We start from the raw sequence: 16,970 nt of genomic DNA, 5'->3' as shown, positions 1-16,970 counted from the left end.
AAACTAAGGCACATCGTGTTATGTAGCTGTTAAAAATGGGACCCTTGTGTACTGGCATGGAAGGATCTCAAGACATTGAAAATGTAAGTTATAAAAGAGCATGTATAATTGTCATCCCAGTGATTTAAGAAACAATAACGAGCAAAACTGAAAAAAAAATCCAACTAAGGATTGGAACATGAAGGGACTTCCTTTTTGTATTCTGTTTGCTTCTGTATCTGTTCCCTTGTCTAAATTTAAGGGGGGACTGTACACCTGAAACTGATAAAACATTGTAAATCAACTATACTCCAGGATGAAATAAAAATTAAATTAAAAATTAAAAAAAAAGAAATTACCCAGCCTATAAAAACTAACCACCCCATATTTCTGGGCCTCTCGCCTTCTGAGATGGCCCACACTCTGTCTGTGGAGTGTGTATCTCCCTACATAAATCTGCTTTCACTCTAAAAAAAAAAAAGTAAATATATAAATAAATTTAAGGGGGGAAAACTCCAAAGGTATCATCTTTTAAAATAAGAACCGGGACTTCCCTGGTGGCGCAGTGGTTAAGAGTCCACCTGCCAGGACTTCCCTGTTGGCACAGTGGTTAAGAATCTGCCTGCCAGTGCAGGGTACATGGGTTCGAGCCCTCGTCTGGGAATATCCCATGTGCCGTGGAGCAACTAAGCGCGTGCGCCACAACTACTGAGCCTGCGCTCTAGAGCCCTCGAGCCACAACTGCTGAGCCTGTGTGCCACAACTACTGAAGCCCGTGTGCCCTAGAGCCCACGTGCTGCAACAACTGAAGCCCACACACCTGGAGCCCGTGCTCCACAACAAGAGAAGCCACCGCAATGAGAAGAGAAGCCCACACACTGCAACAAAGAATAGCTCCCACTCACCACAACTAGAGAAAGCCCATGAGCAGCAATGAAGACCCAATGCATCATCGGATGAATGGATAAAGAAGATGTGGCACATATATACAATGGAATATTACTTAGCCATAAAAAGAAACGAAATTGAGCTATTTGTAACGAGGTGGATAGACGTAGAGTCTGTCATACAGAGTGAAGTAAGTCAGAAAGAGAAAGACAAGTACCGTATGCTAACGCATATATATGGAATTAAAAAAAAATGTCATGAAGAACCTAGGGGTAAGACAGGAGTAAAGACACAGACCTACTAGAGAATGGACTTGAGGATATGGGGAGCGGGAAGGGTAAGCTGGGACAAAGCGAGAGAGAGGCGTGGACATATATACACTACCAAACGTAAGGTAGATAGCTAGTGGGAAGCAGCCGCATAGCACAGGGAGATCAGCTCAGTGCTTTGTGACCGCCTGGAGGGGTGGGATAGAGAGGGTGTGACGGAGGGAGATGCAAGAGGGAAGAGAATGGGAACATATGTATATGTATAACTGATTCACTTTGTTATAAAGCAGAAACTAACACAACATTGTAAAGCAATTATATGCCAATAAAGATGTACAAAAAAATTTTTTTAAAATAATAAAAAAAAAACAAAAAAAGACCCAACGCAGCCAAGAAACACAAAGAATCCACCTGCCAACGCAGGGGACACGGGTTCAATCCTGGTTTGGGAACATCCCACATGCCGCGGGGCAGCTAAGCCCATGCGCCACAACTGCCGAGCCTGCGCTCTAGAGCCCACGAGCCACAACTACTGAAGCCTACGCACCTAGAGCCGGTGCTCCAAAACAAGAGAAGCCACCGCAATGAGAAGCCCATGCACCGCAACTAGAGAAAGCCCGTGTATAGCAACGAAGACCCAACACAGCCAAAAATAAAATTTTAAAAAATAAACAAGTAAAATAAGAACCAAAGTTCATCTCTCAGAAGGGGTCAGAGGAAATTTTCATGTTAATGCTTAAGAATGAAAAAGGAAAAAAAAAGAAGCCACAGATAGTTCTGTACCAGTGATGTTTCACAGAACATTTAGGATAAGGAATCCTTTTTTATGAATTGAATCAAAACAAATGCCAACTATTAAAAAGAGATCTTTTATAGGCTGAAGTAGTAGAAAGTTGGAAAAAAAGTATCAAAAATTAGAATATAATAATTCAGTGTGGAAGGAAATTTCCTTAAAATAATACTAAAACAGAATACAATTGCTATTATTGTACAGATTAACAAGTCTTATGTGGACAATATGAAAGATTTTAAGACAAACTGTTTTTGTTCCAAAGATGGTGTTGCAAATGAGGCATTTTTCTTTTCTTGCTCTCACTTAAATAATGACCCTAGGTCGAACTAGTACAGAAGAAAAAAAATAAGTTTCAGAGATCTCAGATCCCCTTTCTCCACTGTCCCTGAGGGGGGCTCAGACGTGTAACCCCTTCATCCACACTTGCTATGACAGGGAGACTCGTCCCCCATGAGGTGACCTGTTCTTTCCTTGGACAGCTCTGCTTGTTACAAAGTTGTTAGTTTTCTATTGAGGTAACATCTACCTCCAGGGAAGGTTTGACTGTAATATACATTAGAATGAGCTTCAAAAATTGATCAAAGCCCAGTTCCCACCCTAGACCAATTAAGTCACTGGGAATGGGGCCCAAGCATCAACACATTTCTGCAAGTGCCCCTGGGAGTTTCGTGGGCGGTGAGGATTGCCAACCTCTCTACTCCTGGAAACCCATCAGATTACTAAAGAGCGCTCTCATGTTTCACCTTCATCTCTTCTCCAAAATTATCCTCCAGGCTTCATGTGAAATGGCTTGTGATGTTTTAAGGGTCTGTATGATGAATATTAAGTTACGCTGAAATCACTATTATGGGGTTGCTCTTTTTAAGAAATTTGGTGAAATACATGTGTGATGATAAAAATCATACTACAAGGAAACAGATCAAAATTTGATTCTGGGCTATTTAGTTTATACACATGGGCTGATGTTTTTGTATCTATACTTTAATGACATTTGCTAACTTGAAATTCAAGGGCTACTCGGTTGCAGCGGTGGGACTAAAATGCAACATAAGAATCTGGATTTGAGAGTTTCGTGAGTCAGAAATCTATGTGCTGAACAGGTTCTCTTGAGTCTGCCTGTTTTTTCATGGCTTAGTGTTCTGCTTTTTGTAATGATTTTTAAAAAAAAATTTTATTGGAGTAAAATTGATTTATAATGTCATGTTAGTTTCAGGTGTACAGCAAAGTGAATCAGTTATACGTATGCATATATCCACTCTTTTTTAGATTCTTTTCCCATATAGGCCATTACAGAGTATTGAGTAGAGTTCCCTGTGCTATACAGTAGGTGCTTATTAGTTATCTATTTTATATACACTAGTGTGTATATATCAATCCTAATCTCCCAATTTATCCCTCCCTCCTTTCTTTCCCCCCCTGGTAACCGTAAGTTTGATTTCTACATCTGTGACTCTATTTTGTGATTTAAAAACCAACCAAGGATAGTGGCAGAAATAAGCCAAAGGGTGGGACACGTACCTATCTTGATTGAGTGGGAAATCAATCAAATATAGCTTTTTAAAAAGAAAGATATAATAGGCAGAATATAAATGTGGGGGGTTCAAGTTTGGTACTGCAAACTAGAAATTTTGATATGCATCGTGTAAGAATCCAGATTTCCTCCATAAGTCGGTGCCTATTATTTATCTAGGAAGTTGAAGTAAACATGGCCTTGTGTTCACAGTTTCTATGGGGTGTGAGACTTGTTTTTGCCTGGGGAGGTTTTGTTAAAGTTGAATTTCTCACTGTAATGAGGGTCCATCACAGATCCCTCATAATGTGATGTTCAAACACCCAGAGCATTGGAAGGGGGTGTGACTAAGGCTTCATGTCACCCCCCCCAAAATAAAACTGGGTTCCTGAACCCCTGAGCTGGGCACTGGGATGAAGATGGAGTGACCTGGTTCTCTGGCATGGTACCTGGAGGAGTCTGGGGTGACCTGAGAAACGTCAGGGGTGAAAAGGGAATTGAAGAGTGATGTAGGCATGGATCTAAAGAGACTCTGCACAGAGGCCAACTGGGGGTGTCAGACAGATGGGGACCTTCGGGGGGGGAAGTGTCAAGAGGAGACCCAGTTTTGTTTGTTTGTTTGTTTTTTGTTTTTTTGCGGTACGCGGGCCTCTCACTGTTGTGGCCTCTCCCGCTGCGGAGCACAGGCTCCGAACGCGCATGCTCAGCGGCCGTGGCTCACGGGCCCGGCCACTCCGCGGCATGTGAGATCTTCCCGGACCGGGGCACGAACCCGTGTCCCCTGCATCGGCAGGTGGACTCTCAACCACTGCGCCACCAGGGAAGCCCCGTAGCCCCAGTTTTTAGTATGAATGTAGCAGGCTGTTAGCAGGGAGGGAGCCGTGAAAGTCATCGAGCAGGTTATTGATGGTAATTTACAAGCTGCTCTTGCTTTTTTTCCTGTAAGGGATATAAAATATTTCATCCATTTCTGCTGAGTAAAAAACGTCAGTATTGCTTCTTTTCAGCTGAAGTGGTGATAGTAGTCAGCAGCCTGGCACCCATACCTTTTCCCAGTTTACATTTCTGTCGGTACTCTGCACACTCCTCAGCCTTGTTCTAGAACTCCTGCCTGGCGTTCATTCATTCGTTCTCTGACTAAAGGGGTCGTGTTCTCTTGGGACCGTCTGCTGCCCCTCGTCCACCTTTTTCAGCTGCTCAGGTGTTCCTGCCTCATCACAAGCAGCTCCCCGGACGTGCCACGCCTGTCGTTCCTTCCCCGACCCAGGGTGCTTCATTTATCTGCTTTCATTTTGCTGTGTCTTATGGAGGCTGGGGGTGACCAGGAACTGAGAAGGGCCATGCCTGTGACAACCACAGCTCTGTCTTCACCACCACCCACAGTCAGCCCGGTTAGCTCAAGGAGATTGTTTCTTTCTGCATGAGGACTGGTTCCATTCCTTTCTCTTCTAATCCCTTTCCGAGCGTGCTCAGCCTTGGTGAGGAGTGAGACCCTATGCTCCATGGCCCCTTTCCAGCTGGGTGCAGTTCCAAACTGCGCTCAGAGCCAACACTAATTATCTTCAAAGTTTCACGTTAATAACAGGGTAAAGACATATGTGAGTGAATACTGAATATGAATTTTCCATAATAAGAGGGCTTGGCTATTTTATTATGGATGTGAAGCTATATTGGGATCTATAGATGGAACCTGGCATGGAGCCTCTGCTGTCCGGAGGGCACGGTGGTGCCCTCTGGCAGGAAGCTTCCAATTTTCTGGGACAGCTTTTCCCACATTCTTGGTAAAAAGCCTGTGCCCAGCTCAGTGGCTTGGCAAATAGAGCAAAGCCTCCTGGATTTGAACTGCTGTCATAGAGAATCCGTGATCGACCTTTGGGGCCATAACAGGTTCATTTTGACGTCTTGTGTATTTAGTTTTTCCTAGATAAATCAATGTTTCAACTAGTTTGTGGATTTAATCTAGTTTAAATCCACCTAAAAGAATGTTGGTCTCTTAACAATATCAGTTCTACATGATCTGTGATCTGCCTAGAATAGTCCCTAGTACGCAGTAGGCTCTTTAAAATTTGATTAATTAATTATTACAAAGTCTTAAAGCAAGGCTAAATTTCTTAGCTGGGTAGCACTTTGAAAAAAGCAGATATATAGTCTTGTACTTGAAGATGATAGAATCATTTCTTTAAAAGTATTCTCTCGGGCTTCCCTGGTGGCGCAGTGGTTGAGAGTCCGCCTGCCGATGCAGGGGACACGGGTTCGTGCCCCGGTCTGGGAAGATCCCACATGCCGCGGAGCGGCTGGGCCTGTGAGCCGTGGCCGCTGAGCCTGCGCGTCTGGAGCCTGTGCTCCGCAGCGGGAGAGGCCACAACAGTGAGAGGCCCGTGTACTGCAAAAAAAAAAAAAAAAAATTCTCTTGCCATTTCATGTCAGTTATATCAATTTAGCATCTTATTAGCTCTGGGAAGATTCATTTTATATTAGATCAATGATTTTTTGGCTTCACATTAGGAGAACTGCTCAAGACCAGTTAAATCAGCATCTCAGGGGTGAGTTTGGGGTACCTGGGGTCTTAATTTTTTAACAGCTTTATTGAGGTCCAATTCACCTACAATAAACTGCACATATTTACAATGAACAATCTGATCAGTTTTAACATGTGTGCACCTGTGAAACCACAGCCACAGTCACGGTAGTGAACACGACATCTGTGGATTCCTAAGTGCCGGGGGTGGAGAACTACTACAGATGAGACTCAGAATCGTGAGCTGTTACAGCTGTTCTCGTCTAATATTTAATACTAGTAACACCAATGAAAATAGTTATAAGTTCACAACCTAGCCCTTTGTTTCTCTTGAGACATAATATGTCTCTTTTTGAGGCCTAATCTGACCATGTTAAGACAAGAAGAAACATTATCATTTTTATGTCAGATTAACAGTGTTTCCCCTAAAATTTCTTTCCATCCCACGAAGGACTGTCTCCACACATAGTCAGGGATTGGGGACCGATGTGTCCGCCTTTCCTGCTCTGATATGTTCATTGGAAAAGTCAAGCTTTTAATAATAACCTAAGAGTCAGCCAGTGCCTCTGATCATATGTAATTGAGCAGACCACCCATTGCCAAACTGCAGATGTATCGAAAATCTGGCCAGAGCAGGGCTGTGATGGGGAGCCGGGTGGGAATGTGGGCTGCTGCTTCTCTGAGCCCACACCCAACCTGAAACCCTCTCAGTTCAGTTGATCACAAATCCTGATGAAGGAAATGGAACTTTTAATAATGCTCCACATATCAACGGTAAGAGTTTTACTGATTGTTTTTCAGCCAGTGCTGGTAAAATAGTATCTCTTTAGAAAATGATATAAAAAAGTCAACCAAATGGAAGAGCAGTAATGGCCAATATTTGGAAATAGGTTAAATGAAAATGATTTCTTTATATGCTAGAATATCATGTAGACATTAAATGATTTTGTAGAATATGTTCATTTTGTATTATTAAGTTAGAACAGCAGGTTACTAAATCAGTGCGTCCTGTATGATTCCACTTCTAATTTGAAAAATGTGTATGCACACACACATGCATTAGGAAAAATAAAACACTTGGAAGACATACACCAAAACATTGCCACTTTTTTATTTCTGGGGTGGGAGATAACATTTGGTTTTAATATTTTAAAACTTTTCATATTTTGGAAAATGAAAAGACATTTTTAATTAGAAAAACATATTATTAAAAGCACCTGCAGAAGTTCTCCCCAAATAAAATAAAACCCTGTCTAAAACAATCCAGTCAAAATGAGGGGCAAAAATAAACACCGTTAGCGTCCCAGCTTGGAAGTGGGGTGCGTTCCCACGTAGGCGGGCACTCACTCCATGTTTGTTAAGCGATTTGCATAAATGACTGGCGTTAAGCAAAATAAATAAAGCCCTGGTCAAGTTGGAACGAGTTCAGTTGCATCTCACAGTCACCCAAGCAGATTTGTTTGATTTGTTCTATTAAATTCAAGTTCAAGGTTGCAAAACGTGTATTACTGTTGAGGCGTGTGGGCATTTCCTTTCATTTCGACTGACTCCAACTATTGTTTAGCAAGAGGGCGGGGCAGTATGCAAATTAGCAGGTTTCTGCATATGGGCTTGTCCCATTGGTTCTAGAAAATTCATTTCCCGAGGTGCTTCAGCCTGAGGACTGTTCTCTCCAACAAGGGAGGAGACATGAAATGAGTGCACCCACCACTTAGATGGATGTAAAGTGGCTGCAGTGTGATAGCAAGTCCCCGCCTCCCAGTGCGTGTCCCTGCGCGCTGCCCTTGGCCTTGGCACTGTCCACTGCTTTTGCCACTTGCAGCTTCATTCTCTCTCAGTTTCTCCTAATTACATTTCTCCTCAGCCTATAAATGACCTCAAATCTCCTCTGGCCAAAACCCACTTCTCATCTCTGCTGCTCCCTAGAGGTACCATTCTGTTCCTCCCTCTCTTTCACTGCCAGCTTCTCAATGAGGTTGTCAGTATTTACTGCCTGATCCCAGCCAGGAGAACATTTTTCTTCCTCTGGATGCCCCAGGCACTTGACCTGCCCTTCACAGTATTCCTGTCGGCCACACACATCCCCAGCACTGCACCAGGTATATTCCTGCCTTTGACACGGTCCTCCCTCCACCTCTGAATTCCTAGGAACACAACAGGCCCTATGGGGACTGATTTCTGAGACTTCTGGGCATCTCTAATTTGAAGAGTATACTTAAATAAATTTTTTTTTTAATTTTTTGTTTTTTTTGCAGTACGTGGGCCTCTCACTGTTGTGGCCTCTCCCATTGTGGAGCACAGGCTCCGGACGTGCAGGCTCAGCGTCCATAGCTCACGGGCCCAGCCGTTCCGCGGCATGTGGGATCCTCCCAGACCAGGGCACAAACCCGTGTCCCCTGCATCGGCAGGCCGATTCTCAACCACTGCGCCACCAGGAAAGCCCTTTTTTTAAAAAGAGTGTAGACAAACAGCTCATACAACTCAATAAGGGAAAACCAAACAACTCAATTAAAAAATGGGCAGAAGACCTAAATAGGCATTTCTCCAAAGAAGACATACAGATGGCCAATAGGCACATGAAAAGATGCTCAACATCACTAATTATTAGAGAAATGCAGATCAAGACTACAATGAAATATCACCTCACATCAGTCAGAATGGCCATCATTAAAATGTTCACAAACAATAATGCTGGAGAGGGTGTGGAGAAAAGGGAACCTTCCTACATTGTTGGTAGGAATGTAAATTGGTGCAGCCACTGTGGAAAACAGTTTGGAGGTTCCTCAAAAAAGTAAAAGTAGAGTTGCCGTATGATCCAGCAATCCCACTCCTGGGCAGAATTGACAAAACTATAATGCAAAAAGATACATGCACCCCAGTGTTCATAGCAGCACTATTTACAATAGCCAAGACATGGAAGTGACCTAAATGTCCATCGACAGCTAAATGGATAAAGATGTGGTACATACATACAATGGAATACTACTCAGCCATGAAAAAGAATGAAATAATGCCATTTGCAGCAGCATGGATGAACCTAGAGATGATCATACTAAGTGAAGTTAAGTCAGAAAGAGCAAGACAAATATCATAGTATATCATTTATATGTGGAATCTAAAATATGACGCAAATGAACTTGTCTATGAAACAAACAGATTCACAGACATAGAGAACAGACTTGTGGTTGCCAAGGGGGAGGGGAGGTGGAGGAGGGACGGAGTGGGAGTTTGGTGTTAGCAGATGCAAACTATTATATATGGAATGGATAGACAACAAGGTCCTACTGTATAGCACAGGAAACTATATTCAATATCCTGTGATAAACCATAATGCAAAAGAATATATATGTATATGTATAACTGAATCACTTCTCTGTACACCAGAAACTAACACAACACTGTAAATCAACTATACTTCAATAAAATAAATTAAAAAAATAAATCCAAGGGACTTCCCTGGTGGCACAGTGGTTAAGAATACACCTGCCAATGTAGGGGACATGGGTTTGAGCCCTGGTCCGGGAAGATACCACATGCCGCAGAGCAACTAAGCCCATGCTCCACAACTACTGAGCCTGCGCTTAGAGCTTGTGAGCCACAACTACTGAGCCCACGTGCTACAACTATTGAAGCCTGCACGCCTAGAGCCTGTGCTCCACAAGAGAAACCACCACAATGAGAAGCCCACGCACCACAATGAAGAGCAGCCCCTGCTCACCGCAACTAGAGAAAGCCCGCGCGCAGCAACGAAGACCCAACGCAGCCAAAAATAAATAAATAAATTTATTTTTAAAAATAAGTAAATTCAACAGTATAGAAATGTTTGTAGAGGCTCCTGGCTTTTTCCGTGGAAGAATTTCCCCCAGGAAATTCTTCCAGGGCACAGGAAGAAGTGCCCTGTGGTTTCTTTTTTGCATAAATCTCACATCTAAAGTGAACTACCTCTCCAACATTAACTAGTTTACTCTCTCACCTAGTGTCTTCCCCTCCTCACAAAGCTTTTGTTTATTTGTTTGCTTGTTTAATAACTTCAGCAGAAATAGAAGAGGCATGCCACTGCACAGAGTCACACAGTCCGGGTGCAATCCCATATTTGACATGGACAAACTCTCTGACTTTGGGGTGCATTACTGGTCTTCTCTGGGCCTCAATATGCCCATGTAGAAAGTTGCTATGACAACGGCCACCTTATGGGATTATTTATAGGCTTAAGAGAAGTACTGTCTGGGAGGCCCTTAGCCCACATCTGGCCCTCACTCACATGTCAGAAGTCACTCACATGTCAAAAGAAGGCTGAAGCACTTCTTTCTTACTGGCTTCTTTCTTACTGGCTCCCTCCGTTCCTACCTGAGCACGGTGGTTCCCACTGAGGTGTGAGTGCCAAGCCACTGGCAACTTTGTGTGATGCAAACTGGTGTCCCAGCAAACTGTCAGATCACGCGCCTCCCAGGCAGTCACTGTAAAGTCACCAAGCACAAACAGAAGGTCACGAATGCCAAGGGTCTCTTCTTCCTGCTTTGCTCAAGCGGTGTGATCTGTCCAAAGAATCTGAAATAACCGAAAATATACATAGCGAGTATTCAAGAAGCAGATGGTATTCACGTGCTAGAAGCTGTCTGCGCCTGCAGATCCCTCGCACGACCATAGCCGTGGCGGAGGGAGGGGGAAGCATCACGCTTCCTTCTTTTCTTGGATTTGCCATCTTTTTCTCATCTCTGATGCCAGTGTCTTCTCACAGGATTTACAAGAGAAGAAAAGTCTCACTGTTCTGGAAATGCTAGAAAACGTTCCAGAACTTTCTTAGCATCCTTCCTAGCAACAGATCCAATGACTTTCTCCACACTTCTTCTGGGTGGCACCGTTCTGGTGTTTATCACTTTCTGTCACCGACTGGCCCTGCAGACTCGGGCCATGACTCCACTTTCTGTGCCTAGTTTTCCCCTCTGGGGAGAATAAGATTGCCCACCTCGTAAAGTTATTATGAAGATCAAATATCTACCAGCCAGTTACAGACATACCCAGTGTGGAATAAGCATGCAATATATGTTGCTTACGTAGTCATTTTATCCGCGTAAGCCATGATCGCACCTGTGAGTTGGTGGAAGTAACGCGACTCAGAATCACACAGCTTGCTTCTGGAGTCCTGGCTTTGCCGCTTACTGGCTGCGATGAATCACTGAGAAGTCACCTGCTCTTAGTTTATTTTTATCTGTAAAATGTCAGGCAGCATACTTATTTTTCTGTATTAAGCGAGATTACTTCTGTGGAAAATAAACCACCGAGTGCCATACAACCCAAGGTGGTATTATGGCCTCTCATCTCTGTCCTTGAGCAGAAGCTGTCTAGTCTCAAGTCACCTTTGTGTTTCTTGTGGCTCCCAGGGCTGTGCCTGGCCCCTGGTGGACCTTGACAGTGATTGAACAGTTTAACAATTCAACACATCTGAGGAAAAAAAGCACACCAAGAGGGCCTCTGCATGGTCAACAGAGATGACATGAAATGTACACGTACACTCATGCTTTCTTTAAGACTGGTCCATCAGGCCCTCCCCATGAAGCTTTCTAGTGTTCCTTTATGCAGAGTCGGCCCTGGGAGGACCAGAAGTATCCAGTTGGAGCCATGAGGATGGGTTTGATTGCTCTAGGCAGGCATGCTGACCACCATGAGAAACTACAGCTTGAAAGCCTGACAGTCATGGTGGAGACAGAAAAAACTAAGGAAAGCCGACACAAGAACTTTAAAAGCCCTTTAGTGTGAGATTTTTTTTAAATAGATCTCTTTATTGGAGTATAATTGATTCACAGTACTGTGTTAGTTTCTGTTGTACAACAGAGTGAATCAGCCGTATGCATACACATGTCCCCATGTCCCCTCCCTCTTGAGCCTCCCTCCCACCCTCCCTATCCCAGCCCTCTAGGTCATCGCAAAGCACTGAACTGATCTCCCTGTGCTCTGCTGCTGCTTCCCACTAGCTATCTGTCTTACATTCGGTAGTGTATATATATGTTGATGCTACTCTCACTTTGCCCCAGCTTCCCCCTCCCACCCTGTGTCTCAAGTCCATTCTCTATGTCTACATCTTTATTCCTGCCCTGCAACTGGGTTCATCAGTACCATTTTTCTCTTTTTTTAGATTCATTTTTTAGATTTCTTTTTTTAGATTTTTCTTATTTTTAGAATACTGTTAGCATACAGTATTTGTTTTTCTCTTTTTGACTTCACTCTGTATGACAGACTCTAGGTCCATCCACCTCACTACAAATAACTCAATTTCGTTTCTTTTTATGGCTGAGTACTATTCCATTGTATACACATGCCGCATCTTCTTTATCCATTCATCTGTTGATGGACATTTAGGTTGGTTCCATGTCCTGGCTATTGTAAATAGTGCTACAGTGAACATTGTGGTGCATGTCTCTTTTTTTTTTTTTTGCTGTACGTGGACCTCTCACTGCTGTGGCCTCTCCCGTTGCGAAGCACAGGCTCTGGACGCGCAGGCTCAGCGGCCATGGCTCACAGGCCTAGCCGCTCCGTGGCATGTGGGATCCTCTCGGACCAGGGCACGAACCCGCGTCCCCTGCATCGGCAGGCGGACTCTCAACCACTGCGCCACCAGGGAAGCTCCCATTTGTTTATTTTTGTTTTTATTTCCATTACTCTAGGAGGTGGGTCAAAAAGATCTTTCTGTGGTTTATGTCATAGAGTGTTCTGCCTATGTTTTCCTCTAAGAGTTTTATAGTGTCTGGCCTTGCATTTAGGTCTTTAATCCATTTTGAGTTTATTTTTGTGTATGGTGTTAGGGAGTGTTCTAATTTCATTCCTTTACATGTAGTTGTCCAGTTTTCTCAGCACCACTTATTGAAGAGGCTGTCTTTTCTCCATTGTATGTTCTTGCCTCCTTTGTAGTAAATTAGGTGCCCAGATGTGTGGGGGATTTTTTTTACTGTAAAGAGAAATCCCATGTGACTGACTGAAAGCAAAGTTAGACAAAGCAGTTGAGATCTTTGGAGAACAATTTCACTTTGACAGGGGTATACCAGATACCTAAAATGACAGCTTCTGCTGATTTTCATGATTGCCTCAGGGAAGGATGAGGCAAGCTTGGCTCTGTTTTCACAGTATGTTTCTCAAATATAACTTCTTGGTCTGCTGCACGGGTAATTGCTCTATAACCACAAAGTTCAAGTTGCCAATTATCTCAAGTGTGGCCTAATTTTCCCCAATGATGCTAAAGCCTAATTCTTCTGGGTTTTGCAGTCTCTACCAAGTACATGTTAAAACCTTTATCCAGCAAAATGAACAGCTTTGTCATGTCAGTTTATGTAACTATTTATATCTTCAGGATGATTTGCAGTCAATCTGGAGAATTGGTAATTATTAATTTTAAAGAGTGACCTCGAGACTAAAATAAATTCATTTTAATTTATTAACAGTTTGGTTTTCACTGTTTTTTATACCACCGTGGGCTCTGTGAAATAGTGTCCAATTCCGTATCGTGTCATAGCATGATCGTCATTCTAAATGGCATGCTGGTCTCATCTGTGGATGACACGGAGGTGAAAGCCGTATCGTATTTTGGAAGGGCAGAATTGAGACGTCAGATGTTTTTGGCAAGTTGTAATGATGAACTCCATTCTAAAAAGGTGACATAGGGGACTTCTCTGATGATCCAGTGGGTAAGACTCTGTGCTCCCAATGCAGGGGGTGCGGGTTCAATCCCTGGTTGGTGAACTAAGTTCCCACATCCCGTGTGGCATGGCCAAAAAAGTAAAAACAAACAAACAAAAAACCCCTCCAGTGTAAGAAGAAAAGGTGAAATATTAATGGGGTGCAAGTAAAGGCTTCTCTTGGTTCTAACAAAAATACCTACAAAAAAATAATGGAGATATTGTCAACCTGATACGCAGCTATAAGAATGGCTGGTAAATGAGGCACCCCAGTATTAGTCCATAAGTATTGGGCATTTGGGGCTGCAGAGAACAGGGCACCTTTAAGAGGAGGGACCGATGTCTGTCTGGATATGGGAAGTGGGAAGTTATCAGGGTTGGAGGCTACTGCAGGGAATGAGTCTTATCTCTTGTCGTCTCTCTACTGGCCTTTCTGCTCACCTTTGCGTATTCAGTAGGTTCTCTTCTGACTCCCAATATCCACTCCAGATCCCAGAGCGAGTTAATTTGATTATCTTCTCTTTTCTAGGGCAGAGACCTTGGCGCAAAGCGACCTCATCTGTCATCCACCAGCCTCTGTGGATGCCCTTGAGGCAGGTCCTTACCCCTGGTCCTATCAGTGGCCACCTCTGCTAAAACAGCAGGTGATCCCTGCTTTTCTGAACAGTGATGAGCTGAGGTTGGGGAAGTTTACACTAGGACGTGAATCTGGATCTGTCCAAGGGCCAGAACTGGGACCGAGGAGTGAAAGCTACAGAGGAAGAGAGTCGACTCCATACAGAGTTCCCTGAAAATGGAATAGGCCGTAGGCAGATAGATGGTTGGATATACCTTCCAGGCCCCTTCCAATTCTCAAAATTGTGTTTTCATTTTTATCGTCACTCTTTTATTTCTTCCCAGAAGTGTATAGTGAAAACCAACTTGTCACGTTATTTTTTAACTGAGCTATGAAGATGATTTTGCCACAATTGTAATTAGGATCTGCCGAAGGTGTCAGAAGCAGTAATGCTTTTGCATTAGCCTCTTAAATAAAACATGTTTAATATGTGGAATATTCGTAAATTAGATTTTATTATAGCCAATAACGGTGCTGTTTAAAGCAAGGAAATCATTTACATAATGGAAACGTCCTGGGCCAGCAAACTGCAACAGAGACACTTCTCTGAGATTTTGAAGAGGAGCATAAGAATGTTTCATACATTTTTTTCCTAAGGAATTGTAAATGATGTTCCAGAGATTTCAGTTAAGCTTTTAAATTCACATGTCATGATGGACTGAATCATTTAGGACGGATTTCAGTGGTGACTCTTCTGACAGTTGTCTGAGCTGAAGTCCCCAAAATAGTGGCATTAAATCTCACCATTCAGCTTCTACTAATTTGGAAAAGACAGAGAGAGAGAGAGAGAGAGAGAGAGAGAGAGAGTGTGTGTGTGTGTGTGTGTGTGTGTGTGTGTGTAGGGAGAAGAAAAATCATTCCGTACAATGTTCATCCTTTCCCAAACAACAGAAACTAGTTATTTAATCGGAGAAAATCTGAAAGCACTGAGAAGACTCCAGGGTGCTTCTGTTTCCATTTTCTAGTGTGAGAATGCCTTGTGACAAAGAGAAGATAGGGCAGATACAGGGCACAGTAGCCTTGCTTCCAGCTGCCTGTTTACTGCATTCCCTGGAGGCAGTACGTGGTTGGGGGAGAGAACAGCTTTGTTACAATTCCAGTTCCACCATTTTGGAGAGAAAACAAAGCACTCTCAGCTTCAGTTTCCTCATTTATAAATTGGGGATAATAATCGTACTTAGGTCAGAGAGTTCTTGTGAGGATTAAAGCACTTAGCACCATGTAGGGTCATACAAAGTGCTCAGTAATTTAGCTCCTAGGATTATTTTTATCTTCATTAGTCCATAAGGGGTGGGAACCCTGAGGTTATGCTCTCCTGTGCCTAGCAAGTCAGTAGCATCAGGCCCTCGTCAACAGTGTGGCCCCATGTGGTCCTGTCATACCCAGCCCAGCCCGAAATAGGGTCGGGCCCCAGCTCAGGGTCTGCGTTTATCCTCGCTGGAAACTTGATTCCATCCTCGTGTTGCTGCTTCCCTTGGACCTTGCCGAAGTCAGTATATCTCTCAGAGCCCTAGTTCCCTCCTCTCGAAAATTGGGGAACTATTCATTTATTTATGTATTTATCTTTTCAAAAAAATGTTTTATTGGAGTATAGTTGATTTACAGTGTCGTGTTAGTTTCAGGTGCACAGCAAAGTGAATCAGTTGTACACATACATAGATCCACTCTTTTTTGGATTCCTTTCCCATATAGGTCATTACAGAGTATTGAGTAGAGTTCCCTGTGCTATACAGTAGGTCTTTATTACTTATCTATTTTATACGTAGTAGTGTGTATATGTCCATCCCAATCGCCCAATTTATCCTTCCCGCCCTTACCCCCTGGTAACCATAAGTTTGTTTTCTATTTCTGTTTTGTAGGTAAGTTCATTTGTACGCTATTTTTAGATTCCACATAGAAGCGATATATGATATTTGTCTTCAGCTTAGTTCACTTAATATGATAATCTCTAGGTCCATCCATGTTGTTGCAAATAGCATTATTTCATTTTTTAATGGCTGAGTAATATTCCATTGTGTGTCTACCTACCTATCTATGTATTTATCTATCTGTACCACATCTTCTTTATCCATTCATCTATCAGTGGACACTTAGGTTGCTTCCATGTCTTAACAGGCACATGAAAAAATGCTCTACGTTGCTAATTATTAGAGAAATGCAAGTCAAAACTGCAGTGAGGTATCACCTCACACTGGTCAGCATGGCCATCATTAAAAAGTCTGCAAATAAATGCTGGAGAGGGTATGGAGAAAAGGGAGCCCTATGGAAAACAGTATGGAGATTCCTCAAAAAACTAAAAATAGAGTTACCGTATGATCCAGAAATCCCACTCCTGGGCATATATCTGGAGAAAACTATAATTCGAAAGGGGGAACTGTTTAATTTTTTAGGGTTTGAAAATTTTGGATACTATTAATTTAAACCGTATTTGTTTTAAAAACAAATTGAGTGATCAGGTTCAAATTGTGTAGAGAAGACAGAACTCTTAGCTCTGAATGAGTCATCAAAGAATGTCTCTGACTTTCTCTCCTTTGAAAAAAATTCCTGTGCTTCGGTTCCATCTTACCTGATCTTCTGATATAATTGGTCAGGGATTTCTTTGGCTGCATGGGGCCGAGTCACTGATTTGGGCCTCTCACTGTTGTGGCCTCTCCCGTTGTGGAGCACAGGCTTCGGATGTGCAGGCTCAGTGGCCATGGCTCACGGGCCCAGCCGCTCCGCGGCATGTGG

General features: G+C 43.1%; 1 protein-coding gene across 1 annotated transcript in view; it reads left to right on the top strand.

The window, feature by feature from the left end:
• Positions 1-16,970, top strand: part of NRCAM (neuronal cell adhesion molecule) — a 320,173-nt gene that overhangs the window by 50,583 nt on the left and 252,620 nt on the right. The window lies entirely within an intron of this gene.

The sequence above is a fragment of the Aethalodelphis obliquidens genome, unplaced genomic scaffold, assembly GCF_003676395.1.
Source record: "Aethalodelphis obliquidens isolate GAN/ISIS:26980383/991018 unplaced genomic scaffold, ASM367639v1 scaffold27, whole genome shotgun sequence".
Classification (NCBI taxonomy): domain Eukaryota; kingdom Metazoa; phylum Chordata; class Mammalia; order Artiodactyla; family Delphinidae; genus Aethalodelphis; species Aethalodelphis obliquidens.
This window is presented reverse-complemented; position numbering and strand designations above follow the sequence as displayed.